Genomic DNA, 15,654 nt, shown 5'->3' on the forward strand with positions numbered 1-15,654 from the left:
GAGTGGGCCCGTGCGGGTGCGATAGGGATTCGATTGTGTGTAGAAGAGGGTCGTGGGCGGCGGGGTGTGTGGCTGCGTTTAGGGTGGGAGTAGAGGGGCTGTGTGTGTTCCAGTCCAGGTGAGCAGGTATGAGTGCAGGCTGTTGTTTGTCTACGACTGCCTCCACGTGTTTGGGACTGTGATGCTGCGTGCCTGAGTCCCTATTCCCTCCACCCCTTCCATTCCGAGCATCTGACTATGGAGGTATGTCTGTGGGTTCAGATTTTCTCCCTCGTCCCTGGGGTTTTACATACAAATCTGAGGCTTGGACTGGCCCCTTGCAGGTGGGAGGGCACAAGGGCAAGCCAGAAGGGGGCATTCAGTCCCTGAATACACCCACCCAGAGACAGTGGCTGCCCTGGGGGCTCATGGCTGATCCTGGTGTCTTTTCCCTAAATCCTTCCTTTTGTCTAGGGACCCCTATAAATGTGATGCTGCCAAGAACTCTTCTCCAGGTGAGTCTACTTTTGGGGGGGGGTCCTCTTTTTCCTTCCCCTGCTCCCAGAGAAATCGAGGAATCTCAGATTTTACCTGCCTATATTCTCTCACCTGCCACACCCCAGCGCTCACCCCAGTATTAGGTGGTGCACAGAGAGGAGTGGGATACAGACACCAAAACAGAGGCTCCTAAGAGGGAATGCTTTCTTTGCCCTGGCTCCTCCCTCCCCACTGCTCACCTTCATCCCTCAGCACTCCCCTAAGCACCTCCAAACTGACCCAGAGAAAGAGCCCTGGCTTTGGAATACAAGCTCCACACTTGCTACTCGCCAGCTGGGTCTCCAGCCACAAGTCATGGCACTTCTTTAAGACTGTTTCTTCATCTGCAAAATGGGGATTAAAATAGCATTGTAAGCACAGAGAGAGGCAATGCATATGAAAAGTGGCTAGAAATGATGAAAGGCTATAGTCACGTGCCAGCTATTAGTACTTCTGGTTTTTCATTTAACTAACTAACACTATCCATTTCACAGATGGAAAGACTTGACCCCCCTGTTGCTCCCGGGCTTTTTGCTAGGAGCCCAGCACTAATTACCCAGCCCTCACGCCCAGTCTTTAGCAAAAGAAAGCCTGACCTTTGCTATCATTTCCTCCACCTGCCCCACCTTGTCCGCTTTGCAAACTCTTAAGTATCCTTTAGGTAACAGCTCAAAGGGCACCTCCTCTGGGAAGACTTCCCTGATCCTCAGCACAGTTGGAGTCTCCTCTGCAAGGCTTCCCAGCTCTCTGAGCACATCTTGTGGCAGCTCTTATCAGGCGCTCTGTAATTGTTTGTTTTTCCAACACTGTTTCACAATTACTGTGTAATTTACAAACACTGACAGTGCTGTGTGATCTAGCTACTACAGCTACTGTTGAGGTTCCACCCAGGTTTTAGTTCCTGCAGGGTCAGCCCTTCCAAGGTAGAACCACCCCTCACCCCAGCTCTGACCTGTGATCTCCCCCACCCCAGCGCCTGACCCAGAGCCTGTTTCGAGGAGGTGCTTGGTAAATGGTTGTTGACTGAAGAAGCACGTGAATGAGAGAAGGAGTAGAGACTCGGAACAGGACAGAAGGGAAGAGATGCTTCTCGTTAACATCTCTTCATAAAAGCCAGCGAGTTCCTACATCCAGCTGGTGTCTGAATTGGGGCCGGTCGTAAAACAGGGAGGCCCCTGAGGCTGAGGGCAGCTGGCTGGCCAGTGGGCTTTATAAGGCCGTTTTATGGACTCAGCTGAGATGTGGTGATGAGAAGCCAAACTTTAAACATCCTCTTAAAGTTTGCTTTCACTCCCCGGAGCCTGTGAGCTGAAGGGATTGGAGGAGAGGCCTGCTGAGGAGGTGCCAGTGGACAGATGAGGAGGATAGCATCATCCACATGGACCAGAAGGAAGTAGGCAGGAATCACAGCAGGAAGGGTATTGGTTAGATATGAGGAAGGACTTCCTTCTGGGGCTGGGACACAAGGCAGCCAGTGGCAGCAAGTGATGTGGAGGGGAGAAGCTGGGCTGCCCTCCTGGATTACTCTGTGGCTTAAGGGCTCTCGTCACATTTACTTACCGCAGCTCCACCCATCTTTGTTTCAAGAGGGCTACCACCTCTGCTCCCCATCTCACCCTGCTGTCTCCTGACCTCGCCCGTTTTTGAACCAGATAGAAGTTTCCAGAAGGAGAGAGGAGCCCAGGTCAGTACCAGGATCTGCTCTGAGGCTGCAAGCCCAGGTGAACCCAGTGCCAGCCAGGCCTGTGAGTGCAGGGCCCATGGCTCCTCACCTCTGCTGCTGACTTGTGGGAAGGAGAGAACAACCCGCCTGAGCAACTGAAGAAAGTGCTGGGGAGGGAATCAGAGCTGGAAAAAAGTCAAAGGGACAAGGAAAGAGAAAAATCCAAGACAGGAAACAGTGGAAAACAAATGCAGGAAGGGGAATTATGTGCAGAGAGCCCATCAGGCAGGCTTCACTGAATTTATGCTGTTTGTCTCAACAGAATTGGAAATACAGCAGAAGAGTTGGTCTCTGGGAAATTCTGGCCAGTTTGGTCCATTCTCTGCCAATTCTCCTCCTTTTGAGTTATTATGCGCGTTGGGTCAAGTATTCATTCCCCCAAAGTTTACTGAGCATCTACTAGGGGCCATTCTTATGTTAGTCTTGCCACTAACATTTGCAGGATTCAGCATGATTGTACTAACAGAGGTTTACATGCCATATGTCTAAATGCCCAAGATTTATAAATCAAGCTGGCATCTTTTTCCCCGACTCCGTAATGAGATGGGCCTTGTGCACATGCACTGAATACGAGCATATACATACATCCAAACGCATCCACAGTTTCTAAAATCATGCACCATTGCCCCATTCTTTGGACATCTGATCTCCAAATGAGGGTAGAAGCTTATGCAGACCCTACAAGGAGGCTCAGAGCTGGGGCCTTTCAGGCTTGGGTCTAAGGTTCTTCCAGGAGCCAGACCTGAGCATCTATGCATGGCTAACTAAAATTCTCTACTGTGTATTCTGAGTGTATCATTCTCCTAACATATCATCACTTTTCATTGTCAACCCAGCAAAGGCCCAACTCCTTACTCTGGTCTGGCCTTAATCTTTCTAACCTGATAGATACTTTTCTGTTTACAGTGTTGAAAAGAAAACCACAGGCCCCAATTAGTGTCACTTGGGCCAAGTCACCAAACCAGGGCTTAATACCGGAGGATGATCTGGGCAAGCTTCATAACTCTTAGACGAGTGTTAGCGTTTTGAAGGTGTGTGACCTCCAATCAGTGGGGTTCCCCAGCAGGTGAAAGTCTTGAACCTATTCTCAAGCCCAGAGAATGCAGGGCTCTCACATCCTGACTTAGGCCGTGTGAGCCCAAGTAGCCAAGGATGTCCCAAGGGCCTGGTGTCCTTGTGGTTAGATCTCCCTGGAATTGCTCTCAGAGGCTAGGCTTGTGCCTGGCCCATTTGCTGGGAACGATGGGTGACTATCACCTAGGGAATGGAGGAGTCAGAACCCAATTAAAGGCTTTTCAACTCCTGCCAGAGTCCTCAGCCACAGAGAGGGTGCCCTTTGCCTTGGGGTCCACGGCTCATTCTCTGGAAGCCTCTAGTCCCAGCAGGACTGAGCACCCCCCTCCGCCCCCAGCTCCTGTAGGCCTAGAATGATCAAGGTCAGGTCAGGAGGGACACTACTCTGCAATCCCACCCGCCGCCTCCAGCCTGCCCCTGCAGGGGCTGGAGGGGAGCTGGGGAGGCAACGGAGGTGTGAACCCTGCTCTGCAAGACTCCACCCCCATCCACACCCAGCAGAGTAGGTGAGTGTGTGGGTGGGGTGGGGGTGGGGTGGGGTGGGGGGCTGCTCCTCCTTCCCAGGCTGGGCCTCACTTGATTCCCTGGGGCAGGGGAAAGAGGAAAAAGAAGGAAAGGGAAAGAACTTCGATTGCACCCTATCCTGTACCAGAAGCTTTACATACATTAGCACGTTTAATCCTCACAGCAATCCCGAAGGGAGGATTATTATCCGCATTTTACAAGTGACAAAAATGAAGTTCAGAGAGGTTAACCATCTCACTCAGGCCCACACAGACCGTGAACGGGGGAGCTGGGATTCAAACTCGGGGCTGCCGACTCCCAGCCCACTCTCTCTTGCTCTGGGAGAGGATGGCTTGACCACCCCTCCAGCACTTCTAGGCCAGGGGCGTTCCCAGGCACACTCCACGTGTGCATATGGCCTCTGGGGGCCTTAGGCCTCCCAACTGTAACAAACGCCTTTCAGACATTTCCGGACACTTCCCACCCCCGCTCCGGGGTCCTTGGGAAAACCCGGTTGCCTTTGAAGGGGCCCCCCAGGCCCATCAGCATCTCTACTATTTCACACTTTCCCTTCAGGATCATCAGATGAGGAACAGCTGGGCCTGCAGATTTATTAGGGTTTTGCAAGTGATTCTATCCGTCCCCAGCTAAGCCCCGCCCCCGCTCCCATTAGTAGCCTCTGGAAAGCCAAGAGTTCCTTTGTCAATGCCCCAAACCCACTTAGCTGGAGTGATTTTTGCCGCTTTCCTCGAAGCAGTTGGGAACCAGCCATACATCTCCCCAGAAACACCAGAGAAAAAAGAGAGAGAGGGTGAGAGAAAGAATTTTACCTCTGTTTCAGAAAACAGAACAGAAAACCCCTGGCTGAAGCGACAGGAGACCCAGATTTTCCTCCTGTTTTTATCGGCTGTGTGGCTTGAGGCAAGTCATGTAATCTCGCTGGGCCTCAGTTTCTTCTCCGGCAGTGGGGGACCAACCCTATCCACCCCGAGTACCTGGAGGGAAGGCTATGAGTATGAAGGCCAGTGCTTTGGACTCTCCGAAGGCCTGTTCTAGGCCCTCCTCCCTTCTCCACACCCGACACTCTAGAAGCCATAGGTGCCATGCTAATGTGTGAACCCACCTAGGAGGCCCACCCTCATACACTGAAAACATAATGTGACCATGGAGCTTTCCCACTAACAGCCTTCAGAAACAGAGCATTTCTCCTTTTTCCCCTTTGCTTTTCAGGGGTTACCCATTGACCTACACCTGTGTGATATGCATGTGTGGGAGCTTGTGACAGTCATGTGACATTAGGAGAGCCAAGGGGAGGAGGCACAGGAAACAAGTGGGCGCCGAGGCACAATATGAACATTCATCACCGAACAAAAAACAAAAGGCCTCAGCTACCCCAGGGGTCAGAGTTCCACATGTAACCAGTGGTCACAGGTACCACTTGCAAAAGCTGGCCAAAGCCCTCAGGGAGTTGAGCGGAGGCCCAGACTGATGATGATATTTTATTTTATTTATTTATTTATTTTTTAATTTTTTTTTCAACGTTTATTTATTTTTGGGACAGAGAGAGACAGAGCATGAACGGGGGAGGGGCAGAGAGAGAGGGAGACACAGAATCGGAAACAGGCTCCAGGCTCTGAGCCATCAGCCCAGAGCCCGACGCGGGGCTTAAACTCACGGACCGCGAGATCGTGACCTGGCTGAAGTCGGACGCTTAACTGACTGCGCCACCCAGGCGCCCCTGATGATGATATTTTAATAATGAATCATCATTAATCATTCTAATTATTAAACAAAATATGTATTAATATTTGATTAGCCATTAGGGTACTGATAATGATGGGGCTTATGAACTAGTGGCCCAGCATGATTATGGTCATCACAAGAACGCTAGGCTGAGGGAACTTTTTTTGGCCAAAAGACCAATCAGAAAGCAATCAAGGTATGTAACTGGGATCACAGGGCTGATATGTAATGACAACAAAAGAGTATGTGGGCGTCCAAATGCCAACTGTCAGCCCTGACCACCAAGGGTGGCCAAAGGGCGCTGTCACAAGGAGGCCTTGCAGCCCAGCCTCTGGAGCCTGCACAGTCAAGGCAGTAAGGCAGCCTGGGCCCGAGAGCTGCTGAGTCCTGCCAGAGCCTTACGAGTGGGCGCTGCGATGCTGGTGCAGGAACCAAGGGAGTAAGGCCAGCAGAGGACTGGGGAGAGCAGAAGTGTGAGCCAGCAGAGGGTGATGTGATGAGAGGTGGGGGGGTGAGAAGCATGCTGAAAATTGGCAGCAGAAGAGCTCTCCTGAGCTTTGTGCCAATCCCGCCGCCAAGTATTGCAATATAATCACCAGGTATTAAGAAAATAGAAATAGGGTCTCCAGGCGCCTGCAACATGGCAGATGCAGAGGACAGAAACTGACACCATGGAGATGACTGAGGTTCAGGGGCAGCATAAGGCTCACCTACCCTTGACCCGAGGAGCAGGGATGGGCCGCTAGAACCAGAAAGACAGCCATGCCTTACCCCTGTAATTAGGCAAAATGCTTACTTTAGTTGTTTAAGAAAGTTGTAGCTGACTCTTTCTGTGATTTGGCTATTCACCAGGAATTCAGTAATTCCTTTGTTTTGAAGTCCTCACTTAAGAACTTCCATCAGGACTGGGGCACCTGACTGGCTCAGTCGGTAATGGATGTGACGCTTGACCTTGGGGTCATGAGTTCAAGTCCCACGTTGGGTGTAGGGCTTACTTTAAATACATAAATACAAATGTTTGAAGAAGAAGAAGAAGGAGGAGGAGGAGGAGGAGGAGGAGGAGGAGGAGAAGAAGAAGAAGAAGAAGAAGAAGAAGAAGAAGAAGAAGAACTTCAACCAGAACAGACCTGCCTAAACCTGTGTCCAGGTAGAACCATTCATGCTGTAGAGTCCAAAATGGGATATTCTGATCAACTGATCCTGACCAGGGACCTTGCTGAGTGCAGAATTCCCCTAAAGTGGTGAGCAACCCAATTTATAAAAGTTGGGATAAGCCCTGCCATCTCTTGCACTGGGCAGAGAAGCAGGATCACGTTATAGAATTGGATAGTTACCCAGACAAGAAAGAGCTCAGCATTTTTGCTGACGAGCCAAGAGACCATCATGGGAGAGGAAGGCTTGGGGAAATGGCCTCCGATTCCCATGCTGGAGAAGGCCTTTAGGAGTTATTCAAATCTGCTTTGAATTCTTTCAAGATCCAGTTTGTCCAGGCCTTTAATCAACTAGAAACGACAGTCAGCTTGGATGTCGGCGATCTAGCTGGATTGGACTGGAAGGAGAAGTGTGTTTTCAAATATTCAGACATTGCCTGTTGTGGAAGGGGGCTGGGGTTGGGATTCACACTCTTCTTAGCTTGAATCCCTGGAACCCTAATGGAAGGCTTGCACCGTCTTTTTGTAATCGTGCTTACCACATGGTATTAGAAGAAAGTTTAATGCATAAAGGAGGCAGCCATTCTTTGTTGTAAAATAGGAAAATTCCTGCAACCTAAAAATCTCCCAGTGCCGTTCTAGAACCCGATGAGTCCTAGTGTTGCCCTCCACTGGTGGCCAGTTTGCCACGGGGATGTGCACATAGTAGGTTCTCATAAGCACACGTGCCCTCCCCTCACCCTCCTTGTGTGAGCCCCAAACATTTAAGGTTATTGTAACAGGTCAAGTCTCACTGGCAGATTTGTTTAGCCTCACACCACGTTGGGTACAAATTCCTTACTCTAAATAACGGTCACTCATTTTCCCCCTGCCTTGAAACAACAGGCATTTCATTCACCTCAGCTGGCAGCGCCCAGCAGACTGGCTCGCTGGCTCACACAGGCCAAAACGTGCTGCGGCTAGTTCCTGCCCCGCCTCTCCTCCCTCTCAGCTTTTCTCCCAGCCACATGCAGAACTCTGCCCCATTACTCCATTATCACATTTCATATGAAATTAGGTATTGCAGGTCTTATGTTATTCAATTAGCTCAGCACAGGCTGCGGGCATGACTCAGAGGCGCTCCCAGTTTCACATCTTTTCAGTCATGGCCTCCTCCTTTGTCCTGACCCCGGGAAGACCCTGTCTTGTCAGGACACCCTTCTTCCCGGAGGCTTGGCTTAAACTACACGCTCAGGTCCCCTGGTTCCAGGGCAAAGGGCCTTTCTGACCAGCTTCAGTTCCACCCCCTCGAACCCTCACTCCCTGGTGTCTCCTAGAAGTACCCAGATGAATTATCTCTTGCCTCCCTTATGGTGTGGCCCAGAGCCCTGTGGAACAGCCCTGTGCTTACCCTGGCCCTGGCAGCTTTTTCATTCTTCTCCCTGTCACTAGACTAATGGTTTCTCTAAAAAGCTTCAGCCCTCCAGGCTGCAGTGTCAGCAGCTCTGGGTGGCCCAGCACATACTTCCTCCAGGTACATGTGAGCATGCTGGAAATCCTGGTCCCACCCACACATCCTGGCCGGGTAGCCTCCCCCTCTTCCACTTTGCAGCCTTCACATTCTCCACTCCCACATTTACATTTCATCGGAGTCAACCCCAGGCTTTCTGTGATCTCCCCCATCAATCCACAGTGATGTTTTTGGCTATATACCCCCTGTCCCTGGAAATGATTTCCCACCACTCCAGATGCAGACACATGGACCTCCCTCTCTTCCCAGCACACTTTCCCTTCTGTGCCCATCTGTCCTCAGAGGTGCCAGAAAATGTATTTGGGGTTCATTTGCTCATTCAGCAAAGTTGTCTAAGTACCTACTATGCATAAGGCCATATTCTTTACCTTCAGGATTTATAATCTAAGAGGAGAGGTGAGAAAAAAAACCACACACTATAACATGGAAGAATAATAATACATAGGAGTAATAACATGGGAGAAAGTACCTCTTTTGAGAGACAAGGTGTTGGTGAGGCCTAATCTGCATAATCTGGGAATTCTGGGTTATCATGTCTGAATGCCAGGAACTCCTAAAAAACTTTGAAAAAAACTTTGAGTCTGATAATCAGGTCTCAGGGGACTGGGTAAAGACTCTTAAAGACAAGATAAAGGATAAATCAACTGTGGTTCTTCCCTGTGGACTTAGGACCACATCAGCTAGAATGGAGCAAAGGAACATTAAAAACTCCAGGTTCCTTTTTGCTAAGAATGAGCTGAATTAGCTTTCTAAGAAAGCTTCTTCTAATTTTGAGATTCCCTTTGGCAATAAGCCCTCTTAATTGCTCTGAAGTTCACATGACTATTTGAAGCAAAAATTATAACATTGTCTTGTGGGTTTTATAATATATGTAGATGAAATACACATGATAACTATAGCAGAAAGGATGGGGGTGGAGAGTAATGGACCTCTGTGGTTGCAAGGTTTCTACATTTTACTTGAAATAGTAACCCTAAGTGGACTGTGAAAAGTTAAGGATATATATTGTAATCCCTGAGGCAGTAATAAAAAAATTAATGCAAAGAGGTATAGCTACAAATCCAATAGATAAATTTAAATGGAATTCTAAAAATCTAAGAGAAGGCAGAGAAGAAGGAACAGAGAAATAGAAAACAGAGGAGGCAAATAAAACTAAATGTAACCATATCAATAATTACATTAAATGTTAATGGACTAAACATTTCAATTAAAAGGCAGAGATTGTCAGAATAGATAAAGGAAAAAAAACCTTTGTAATCTACAAGAGATACTTTACATTTTTTTATTTATTATTAAAAACAATGTTTTTAATGTTTTTATGTATTTTGAGACAGAGCATGAGCAGAGGAGGGGCAGAGAGAGAGGAGACACAGAATCCGAAGCAGGCTCCAGGCTCCGAGCTGTCAGCACAGAGCCCAATGCGGGGCTCGAACCCATGGACTGTGAGATCATGACCTGAGCCGAAGTTGGATGCTTAACTGACTGAGCCACCCAGGTGCCCCTCTACAAGAGATACTTTAAATATAAAGACACAGATATGTTGAAAATAAATGGATGAAAAATGATATACATTCAAAAACTGGAGAAACTGTATAAATACCAGATAGAATAGATTTCAAGCCAAAGGATATTACCAGAGATAAAGAGGGATATTTTACAATGGTAGAAGGGCCAATCCATCAGGAAGTAAAAACATAAGTATGTATGCAACTAATAACAGCGCTTCAAACACATGAAGCAAACATTGACAGAATTAAAGGGAGACATAGAAAATACCATAATCAGAGATGGAGATTTCATCAGTAAGGGTGGAGTTGTCTGATTGCACATCTGGGACAAATGGGTTTGGAAGGTCATCCTCTAGGCCAGGGCCTGGCTGTGGGTTGTGGTGAGAAACTTCAAGGAAGGGAGTTAAGCAGCAGTTCAGCAACAAAGCCTGGAGAGGTTCTTTAAGGATGGAATACTAATGGTTCCAGGTGATTTTTATGGAGACCCTATAGCTCAGGCCCCAGTTGAGGTGGGGAGGGAGTGGTTGAAGGTATTGAAGCTCGTTCTGAAGATAGTAGTAATAATGCCTGTGTGGCGATGGCCATTCTGTTCCAGAACAGGATGCCAAGCAGTGGAGCAGAAAGCAGCAGCAGAAAGCCCAAACAGTCCTCACTGATTTCATTATTAGCTGCTCAGAATTCCTTTATAATATACCTGATGATGTGGGCTCAGGTGTCAAAGATTACAGCAAGAGCTAACCTTAACCTTAAATGTTACCAGGACTGATGGGGTCTGGAGAAGCAAGAGGTCGCCCACTAGTTCTCCAGCTGAGTGTGCATCAGAATCTCCTGACGGGCTTGTTAAAACAGATTGCTGGGACCCATGCCCAGAGTTTCTGATTCAGCAGGTATGAGGTGGGGTCTGCTGCTGCTGCTGTTGGTCTGGAGATATTCTTGGAGGACCACTAAGGTGAACAAATGCCAAGGGGGCCCAGAAGAGGAAACAGGCCTTTGGCACAATGAGTCAGTGTGGAAGGTCATAGATGGAGGCCAGGGTGAAGGGCCTTCCAGGCAGAGGAGAGTCTAGCAGATGGTGCACTTCAGGGGCTGAACTGGAATGTCCATATGAGGAGCAAAGCGGAAAAGCCTGGTAAGATGGACCTAACTTAGCAGTGAAGAGCACAGTTTCAGAAATCAGATACGCGAGTTTGAATCCTGATTCTGCTACTTATTTTTTGCATGACCTAAAGGAGGTTACCTAATCTTTTGGGCCTTGTTTCCGCAATCTGCAAAGTGGGGCTAATGCTAATGTCTACTCTCAGGATTGTTAGTGAGGGAGTGCATGTAAATGCCTGACATAGAGTCAGAGCTCGGTCAATTAATGCTAGGTTGTTGCTGAATACAGGTTTGAGGATTTGTACCATGTGTGGGCTGATGTTGACTGAATCAGGCCTGGGCCGAAGCTATGGCAAACTAGTCAGTATTTTGTGAAACCCTTCCTGAAGGCACTAGTCTTTTGGCTCAAAGAGTTCCAGTCCTCCTGCTCAAGTCTGGTCACTTTCCTCAAAGTCAGGTTGTCCCCCACCCCCAGCTCTGCTCTGTCCTTCCTGAGCCCCTTGGCCACCAGGAGGGGTCGCGGAGGCAGCTCCACGGGGGGCCCAGGCAGAGGAGCTACAAGCCACCTAGCCTCTGAATTTATTCTCCTGGCTTTGAGTTATCAGCTGGCATCCAACAGAGCAAATGGCAGCAGCTTTTGGATTTCTTTTTTTAAAGTAAGAAGCGAAGGGATTTAGTCCATCTGCATTAAGGAAAGGGAATTCATTCCTCCCCCCACCCCACCCTGTGTTCTGAGATAAAATGGTTCATTTCCATGAAAATTGAAACTCAGAGAAGAATCCTTGTTGCAGTGCCTCTTGGACTGTGAGCTAAGGGGGGTGGAGTGATGTGGACAGGATAGAGAACCGTGCCTTTCGCCATCTTCTGTGGGCACTGCAGAGGCCCCCGGTGCATGGGCACTGGCTCCTAAGTGGCCCTTGTATTGTTCTGAGCCTCTGTGCTGGCGGCTGTACAGGAATATAGGTGCTGGCTTAGATTAGAATGTTTCCATAACCCTTTGGAAATTGTATTCAGCCTCCTGTTCCCCATCTTCTGTGGGAACCAGACTATTACCTGGGCCACTATCCCTCGCCCCAACCCCATATAGTTCAAGCTTGCTTTTCTGCTTCTGACCTAGCCACCACTTAGGCCTTTGCATGCCTTGTGGCCACGTCCTTTCACAGGGCCTTCCCGTGGAGAATGGACAGGGACAGAATGGGCAGGCACTGATCCCAGCAACTAGAATTTCCCATGGCAGTTTCCTCACCCTGGGACTTGTCCACAACCAATTCTCACCCCTCAGTAAGGGTGCCTGGCCCCCAGCACCATCTCAGTTAATCGCCATCCCCACCCCCTGCTTTCTGTCTCTGTGGTTTAAATGAAGCTCAGGATAAAGCCAAGCCTGGTCATCTCGGGGAAGCATTGTTCGTGGTTGGAAATCATGAGTAAATTTTGAAAAATAGTCAAAGAAAATCCTGCTTAGGAAAGCAAGTTTCCCAGCAGGGGGAAAAAAAAGCCAACTGGCAAAGTCCAACAGGAATATTCAGAAATAGTCTTTGGATTATTCACCTTTGGTATCATCCACCCCCTCCCCATCCTTCCCTGAAGCATGGGTAACCAAGAGATACCCACATTAAGGTGATTGTCTAGGAAGAATCAACTTGGACATGAAGCCAAATTCCTGAGCAGTTTCCCCTGCAATCCAGATTCCCTCACACTGCCTTCTCCAACTCCTTCTTCATCCAAATGCAGTTCACATTATGCATCTGCTACCTGGGGGCTGTTGGCCCTGGCAGATGTTTGCGGCAGAACCCTGGGACTGATCCAAGGGTTAGACCTTCTGGGCCCTGCGTGGGGAGGTACAGCTTAAAGGTGTAGGTGGATTTATCTCATCGGCCAAGTATTGCCTGAGTGAGTGTCTGCGAGCACAAAAGGACAGTGAACTCCTCTCACTTAGCCTTGCAAATCAGTCCCCCAACTTTCCCAGCCCACGTGGGGGTATTTTTCTCCCCTAGGACTCAGTAGAGAATAAATGAGGCAGCAGCTCAGGTGGGAGGTGGGGGACCTGGTTCTGAAATGGCTGAGTCATCCCTCTGGTCTTCCCCCTTCTCCCCACCCTCTACCATAGCTTTTGTTCAGCTCCATCTTCCCTTGCCCCAAGGGACCAGCCTCCCTGCCTCCACTCTCCATAGAGAAGCCTTCTTCAAAAGCAAATCTGAGCATGCGAATGGCCTGGGACTTCCAAGGTACAACCAGGTACAGAGCTCTGCAGAGGCCTGGAAGGGAGATGGTAAGGGATGGCTCAGTCTGGGTTAGGCCCCTTTCTTAGTCTAGTGGGGCCAGGGGACTTTCTGTTTGCAAGTGCGGGTTGGTCCCTGCTGGTCCTGCTTCGGGAGACTCTTCTCCCTCAGAGAATGTTACCACCAGGGACAACACCTAGGCCCCGTGCTTCTTTGACCACCCTGGGGGAGGACAGTGCTCCTTTCTGAACCCCTCCAGTGCCCACTCTGCTCCACGGGACATGGTCCCACAAGGATGCCTGTGGAATGACTCCGGGGCATCTGGAACGCAGCAGGGTCTGGGTAGCTTTGGCAGGGGGTGAAGGTAGATCATGTTTCTCTCACAAGTCCTCCAACTCCTTGGGACCCAGGAATGGCAGGGCCTCTGAGAGTTGACAGGCTTATTTTTAGTTTGGATTCTAGCTCACCAGCCCAATTGTTTTTCAGTTTTGCCTAATTTGGGCCAGGTCTCGATGGTGTCTCCTAGGACCCTGGTTTGGACCGGTGAAGGTCTGCAGGACACGAGCTCTCGGGGCAGAGAAGTCCCGCCAGCTTCCCGTCCCTGGGCATTGGCAGAATACAGCCTATGCAGCCACCCTGGGGCCAGGACCAGCCGCTCCAGTTGGAGGAAGAAGGAACCTGGGCCTCCCAGCACTGAGCCTTTGGTGATTTGGGGTGGGAGGGGTGTAGACTTAACATCCTGTTTAAATTTGGCACTCTGTCGCATTTTTAACAGGGGTTACGACCCGCCCTCCTCCCTTTCCCAGGCCTATCCTTACATATTCCTCTAATCAATTTTTCACTTTTGGCTCTAATTCTGCTCTTCACCTTGGAGCTTTGGGCCCAACTGAGGGAGGAACAGAGCGATCAGTGTGATGTCTTGAACGCTGCCTCTGAACAGAGCTGACCATGGAGAGAGGCTGCCGGGAAGCCCAGCATCAGATGAGGGACAGAAGATAGGCAAGAGGAGAGGAGCGTCGAGAAGGGTGATAAAGAGGAGAGGAGAGGGTATGTATGGGTGGGGACTGTATCCTCGCATGTATGTTGGGGCTGGAGCTGGTGGTACAGGAGGTCTGGGAGGAAAGGCAGTAGAGAGGGGGAAATGCCTAATGGCAGGGAGGCACAACTGCCCCTGAGCCCAGACCCCAGCCCCCCGGCCCTGTGAGCAGAGGCCTGGCGAGCAAACACCCAGCCCCTCCGTGACTCCCCGGTGGAGGAGCCCACATTCCTGCCCAGCAAAGACCGCTTTAATCAAGGCTCCAGATCCTTCCTGCAGCCGCCCGGGGGGGACTGTAACGCTAAACACATTAGTGTGTGAGATTGAAAGGTAACACATTCTCATGGAAGCCCCCGGAACAATGGGCCTCGGGTCTGGGTTTCATTTGGAAGAACCGTGCGGTGGGAATTTCTCTAATCAAATAAAAGGAAAATGAAAAACTCTATCGTTTGCAAACTTTAATGCTCTTAATTGCATTAATTTGAAAAACATACAAGGTCTTTCTGAGTGTGGTGTTGGAGCCTGATAGGAAAGGAAGCTCGGGGCCTGGCCGGGGAGACGCAATGGGTCTGATGGCAGCAAAGGGTGCCTGGGAGAAGTGGCCCACCCCCCCATTGCCTCTCCCAGCCCTGGTATTTCCGGGGCCTCTGTGGTGGCTGAAGAGCCCCTGAGAGCCCCTTCAGGCCACTTGGCTTGGACCTGCTGCTGTCACTCACTCCTCATCTGCCCCAACCTGAGGGGGAAGGGCAGATCCTCTCTGCTCTGTCAGCACCCACGGCCCAGGGCCAGCTGCTCATCTCACAACACACCCCACCCTGGATACTTCCAGAAGGCCAAATCCCAGTCTGCCCCTTCATTTCCATTTCCCCTATAACACCCGCAAGAGCTCACCAGCCTCTTGCTCTGCCTCCATGGAGGATGCAACAGAAACAACCCACGTGAGGGCACTGAGTCTGTCAAGATGTGATGCGAGTTCCCTGAAGCCTGAAGGACTTCTAGCCTGGAGCTGGTAGGTGCTCAGGTGGGCCGCATTTCTCACTTGGAGTTCAAGGGTCTCTCTGGTGTCGCAGCTGCGGAAGGTTGTGGAGCCTGGAGGTTCCTAACCATGCTGAGGTGTGGCCCTCCTTGAGCAGCTGGTGAGAGCTGGAGGCTGCTCCTCAGAAAAGCGCACATTTGTGCACACGTGTGCACATGCGTGTACACACACACACACACACACACACACACATATGGGCTTGCACCCGATTTCACAGGTTTCACAGACACAAACGCCTGTAACCCATGCCCGTGTCAGAGGAACCAGTTTAAGTCCTGCTCCCGAGTCTTGGCAAGGACACTGACTTGGAGGTCCTTCCAGGGAGTGGGGTTCAAGGCACGGAGGCTAGGGGTGAGGACAGCTCTCCGGATGTGAGGAGGACCTGAAGGAATGATGTTCAGGCCTGTGGCTCACAGAGAGATGTCCCGGGCCCTGGGCGTGTTGGGGTTTCATCCCAGCACCTCCATTCTCAACCTGCTTGACCTGAGGCAATTAACCTTTGTCTGTAGAATAGTGTCAAGCCCAGCATGGCAGTGGGG

General features: G+C 50.1%; 1 long non-coding RNA gene across 1 annotated transcript; it reads left to right on the top strand.

Moving 5' to 3' along the window:
• The first annotated feature begins 234 nt into the window (after positions 1–234).
• Positions 235–14,473, top strand: LOC121034095 (uncharacterized). The gene is made up of 3 exons (XR_005792279.1): positions 235–494; positions 12,932–13,747; positions 13,984–14,473. It is a non-coding gene; the product is annotated as an uncharacterized LOC121034095 (long non-coding RNA).
• The last annotated feature ends 1,181 nt before the right edge of the window (positions 14,474–15,654 follow it).

The sequence above is a fragment of the Herpailurus yagouaroundi genome, unplaced genomic scaffold (assembly GCF_014898765.1).
Source record: "Herpailurus yagouaroundi ecotype Mexico unplaced genomic scaffold, PumYag 159, whole genome shotgun sequence".
NCBI lineage: Eukaryota > Metazoa > Chordata > Mammalia > Carnivora > Felidae > Herpailurus > Herpailurus yagouaroundi.